Here is a 5337-nt window from a genome sequence, read left to right as displayed (position 1 = left end):
GTTGGGAATAAACGACCAAAGATAGGCTTGGGAGGATTATTGGATCCTGCCCTAAGGAGAGAGGGAGAGGGAGAGAGGGAGAGGGAGAGGGAGAGAGAGAGAGAGAGAGAGAGAGAGAGAGAGAGAGAGAGAGAGAGGAGAGAGTGTGTGTGTGTGTGACAGGAGCTTATCCTCGTTGCGGTCGAAAAACACTAGTGAATGTGCAGGACACTTTTAAGTTCTAGGAACCCTAAACATCCAATTTGCAAAATGATTTTTTCCTTCTGTAACTACGTTGCTGCTAATGCACCTAAGTAAGACACCACCTAAGAAAGGAGTTCTCTGGGTTCGGATCCCAGCCGCGCTGCATCTTGGTAAAAGGCATCTCTGGTTTATTGCTGCCGCAGTGATTGCGCACACTCCGGCTCAATTTGAGATGGGTAGGGCTCCCTGCTCGGATCGGTGAGTTCAGTTCATTTGTGCCAACCCTGCCCTTCTCATATCGGGAACTAAATCTATGGGAATCGTACTCCTAGGCTGAATGAGAAGTGGGGGAAGTGAAGGGTCAGAGGCAGATCTCTGCGTTGTCACGTTGTCTCTCGTGTGTGTGTGTGTGTGTGTGTGTGTGTGTGTGTGTGTGTGTGTCCGTCCTCTATGGGCCCCTGACGCGGGAGGGTACAGATGCAGTGGGTAAGCACCGACATCTGTAAAGTATTTAAGATGAGTTGGGACGAGGACCGCACGTACGGGAAGTTCAGTAGGTGATGGAAATCTGGGGCGCCTGCGCAAAGATTCCCCCGCCCAAGAACTAAAGGAATAAGATTAAAAGAAAAAGGTAGGCTGGAGGAAATGGGGGTAATTAGGGGGGAACGGGGACAGGAGATTGTATTCATGGGTTGGTATGGATGGAAAAAGGAAGTGCTCATTAAGCTGTGATGGCCGAGTGGTTAAGGCGTTGGACTCGAAATCCAATGGGGTTTCCCCGCGCAGGTTCGAATCCTGCTCACAGCGTGCTTGGATGTTTTCGAAATAATGGGCACTCTTATCTGATGTGTCAAGCTTCCTTATAAAAACACCTGAAAACGATCTTTAGAACTCTTACCTTTTGGCCACCAATTCCTTCATCCCTATATGTACCTCTGTAAAAGACTGTCTTTCTGTCTCTGTTTCTTCTTTTCGACCTTCCTCAAGGAATATTGAGTCCAACTTTTTAAAAGTAATGGTTTTATTGGTGCTTTTTTTTTTTTTTTTACATCACAGTCATTTCCAGATAGCTCTTAGTTATCCCTCCCAGCATTTTAAACCTTCCCTTGTAACAAGAAAAAGAAAGTTATTAAAACCAACCTATGGAATCACTAAATAAATGCACTATTTTGCTTCCATAGTCCCTTACCTCTCTGCCAGAAGGATCATTCATTTAGAGCTGGAAAGGATACCAGAATCATCTAGTCTGGCACAGAGAAAGAAGTGAGGAACGAGGTTCAGTGATTTGCCCAAGTTACACAGGTAATAAGTAACAGAGACTTGAACCCCGGTCTTCTGAATCCAAATCCAGTGTGGTTTTTTGTTTTTGTTTTTAATTATTTTTTTTTCAACTGACAAAACTTTGTTTTCCCTCTCTCCAAACTCTGTGCTCTTGGACAAAGGAAAAAAAATGGGGGAGGGGGACCTTGTAACAAATATGCATAGTAAAGCAAATTCCTGAATCGGCCTTGACCAAAAATACATCTATCTCGTTCCGAACCCTAAGTTCATCATCTCTCCCACAAGAAATAGATACATGTTTCAGCCTCAGTCTTTAGGAATCATGGTTGAAGGTTACATTGATCAGGGTTCTTAAGTCTTTCAAAGTTGTCTGTCTTTACAATTTTTTTAATTGCAGGTAATGATTTGTTTCTGCCCACATCATCTGCATCTATTTCTTCCTAGGTTTACCTGAAACCATCCCTTCTCATTAAAAAAAAAAAGTCAAAATAATACATATTCCTTTATATTTATATTATAATTTGTTGGGCCATTCCCTAGTTGATGAACACTCCCTTATTTATTCCCTTTTTCCATTCCCCCCCCACCAAATAATAGAAGTCCTATAATTATTTTCATACAGCTTATTAATTTTACAGGGGAGAAAACTGTTTTCCTAATTCCTCAACCCATATTTGCAGAATTTTAGAATATCAGAGTTGGGAAGAATTTGAAATCTATCTACTTTAATCTGGAAGAGAACAGGAATCCCTTCTACAAAGTTTAAAAGTAGTTATCTAGCCTCAACTTGAAGTTTTTCAGTGGAAATATTTTGAAGGATTAAGAAAGCCCTTTTCATTCTGTAATCACAGCTGTAGTTTTTAGGAACTTTACCTACCTAATTTATGGATAATCCTTCCTGGTTAAACCGACCAAATCTAAGCCTTCTACCACATGAAGGCCCTTCAGATTTTTAAAGACAGCTATCATTTCCCCCAAAATTATATTTTCAATCAAATCTTATATTGCCATACTGATTTCTCTCATTCCTAAAAAGTGGCCCCTAGAATTGAACACAACAATTCAGATATGGCCTGACCAAGGCAGTGTGAAGTAGGATTATTTCTTGGCTCTAGAAGACATACCTTGATGCTATATAAAATTGCATTGGCTTTTTTGTCTGTTACAGCACAATATTGACTCAGATTTTCACAGTCTTCCACCCCAATCTTTTCCATGGCTCCTGTATGTATATGTAGGATTGAAGGGATTTACTGAGCAGCAAGATAATCTAGTGAGAAAATAACCAGGGAGTAAAGTGGAGCAATTGAAAAAACAAAAACAAAAACCCAATAACAAGATTTGTCTATAATTTCCCATTAATTGTACCAACCTCTTGGCATGTTCTTCATAATGTTTTGATTATAATCACATCTATGCCAGATAAGTGCAAAATTGGAGTAGTATTCTTCAAAAAGATTTCTGGCTTTGTCTTTTGAGTTGCAGGGTTGAGAAAGATTTTTCGCTCATGAATCAGAAGAAATGAGATTTTCAAATATTGAGCTTTTTGCCAAGCTGCTAACATTAATAGATAATTTTAAAAGATAAACCCTGATCTACCACTTCATTAAACCTAGAGGGGGAGAAGAAAGCAAACTAATCTAACATTGTCCTTCAATGAAGCTAACTTTTAGTTATCACTGCTTCTGTTTCTATGTGTTTGTAAACTTTAACAACATTGCAAAATTTTGCCAGAATTCAACACCAAACTTTTAGAACTTTTAGTTTCCAAATAACATCCTCTTTTGAAAATTTGGAAAATTTACCTTTATCATAAGCACTTAGATGGAGAAGTTGATAAGTTATTGGTTTGGTTTTGGTTAGGAAGACCTGAGTTTGAATTTAACCAGTCCTCAAAGATGAGGAAACAGAGGCAGACAGTCTGACCCAGTTTCCTCATTTATAAGGTAGAGAAAATAACAGTACTTTACAATGCAGGATTCTGGTGAGGGTAAAATAAGATATTTGTAAATGCTTATGCAAACTTTGAAATTAATCATGATGTTAACTCTCAGTCTAATGGTCCTTTTAAAGGGCCTACATTTTTGTCTTACTAACATCTTGAGTATAAAGTCTCCAAAGAATCCCTTGTCCTAATTCCAGATCATTACTTACATTCTTCCAGATTCTGATTTCCTACCACCTATACCACAGCAGTGTTACTATCTCCTTGACTTTGATCTCATTCAGACAAGTGGGAAACCCTTCTTCAAAGGGATATGGCTATTAAGCACTGCTTCCCCTCCCCCATTTTCAGAACTTCCTTGGGTTCCAGGGAGTTTGCCCTCCTCTCCCAGCTCCTCCCTGTTCCCTGCAAGTTCTTAAATCTAAGGCACCAAAACACTAAACTCCCATCCTCTAGCTCTAAACTTTCAGGTCCTTAGCCTGATATCGGATGGAGAACCAAAGAAGGCAGGTCCAAAACTATGACCACACTAGAGCATTATATAAGATTGCAGTTAGGGGAGGAAAATTAACGGGGAGGAGGAAGAACTGCCCAAATATCTTCGTAGAGCCACGCGTCAGCTGATGTCGCTAGACTGACTACAAGATAAGTCACCTTTATGTCCCTTAAGAATCTCCATTCATTTAATGTGGTGTGAGAGATAATGAGATTACTCTAGACAGATGTGAATTATTCACAGTTCAGTCCACTGGCCCCAGTGGATAAGACCTTTTCTTTCAACTCCTTGCCCTGTCCTGTTTTGGACTTCTCAGTCCTATGATATCCCATGAGAAAGGGCTACTACAGAAAGTTTAGAGGTGAGATTGTAGAGAGAGAAGATGGAAAACCATAGAGAAAGAGGTATAGGGAGATCATTCCCAGGTGACAGGGAGGACTTATTCAGCATTTTCTAGTATTTAATGATGTGGCACTAAATCTATAGGTTCCCATCTCCTACTACTTCTCACTTCCACTCTTCTGGCTCCCAAGACTTTCAAGAGAAACCAGGGCTCCAGGGACAGAGAAAAATAGGTCCTCCCAACCTTTTATTTCTCTTTGAAGAGCCGAAGCAGGAGGAGCACCTAGGCCTGGGAATTAAAGTTACTGCACAGCTATGGAGGAGGGAAATCAATGACACCTGACAGCTGTGCTCTGTTTCCGACCCACAGAGTCCTACGCGTGGAGGACACGAGTACAACCCTCCCCTGCTATTTCCCCCTCCCCCCCCAGTAGTCAAAGACACTTACCAGGTGTCTAGGAACCAGAGAACCTGGGAATATGCCCAGAGTGATTTGCATGCAAGCCTTTTGAAACAGAAATTCCCAACTGTAAATGGGCATTCTCAAGGTGTGAGATCCCATTAGTCAATCCCTACCTACCACAACCCCAAGGCAGTGACCTTTTGTGATTTTAGCCTTGCAAGGAGACCAAAGGGAAACGGATACCAAAAGCAGTCCCAGTATTCAGAATCCAAAGCCAGGAGCCTGGAGCTACTGAGTCAGACCTCCTCTGGAGTCAGGATCCAGGTCCAGCTCTTGTTTGGTTCTCTGTGACCTCGATCTATGAGTTCCTTTCCAGAAAACCTCAACAAAGCCTTATGGCTCCTCTTGCCTAACCCAGTTTTCATTTTTCTGTTTCTATTTTTGTTCTATTGGTTTCCTTCCCTTTCTCTCATTCTATCTCTCCTTTCTCTCCAACTAGTTTGTCCCATTTGTTTGTCCCCCATTTGGTGACCTCCCTCTCCACTCTCTCCCCATCACCCTTCAGTCAAGGACCTCCTGTTTCACACCTTATTACCCAAATAAACTGTTCTCATGGCATGGAAAGAGAGGAGTTTGGAGAACAGCAGTGGCATAGAAGGCAGTCTATGTGAAAGAGAAGCACATAGG

General features: G+C 41.3%; 1 non-coding gene across 1 annotated transcript; it reads left to right on the top strand.

Annotated features, from left to right (window-relative positions):
• The first annotated feature begins 908 nt into the window (after nt 1-908).
• TRNAS-CGA (transfer RNA serine (anticodon CGA)) lies at nt 909-990 on the top strand. The gene has a single exon. It is a non-coding gene; the product is annotated as a tRNA-Ser (tRNA).
• The last annotated feature ends 4347 nt before the right edge of the window (nt 991-5337 follow it).

The sequence above is a fragment of the Sminthopsis crassicaudata genome, chromosome 4 (genome assembly GCF_048593235.1).
Source record: "Sminthopsis crassicaudata isolate SCR6 chromosome 4, ASM4859323v1, whole genome shotgun sequence".
Classification (NCBI taxonomy): Eukaryota; Metazoa; Chordata; class Mammalia; order Dasyuromorphia; family Dasyuridae; genus Sminthopsis; species Sminthopsis crassicaudata.
The sequence above is the reverse complement of the archived record's forward strand: the minus strand, read 5'-3'. Positions and strand labels throughout refer to the sequence as shown.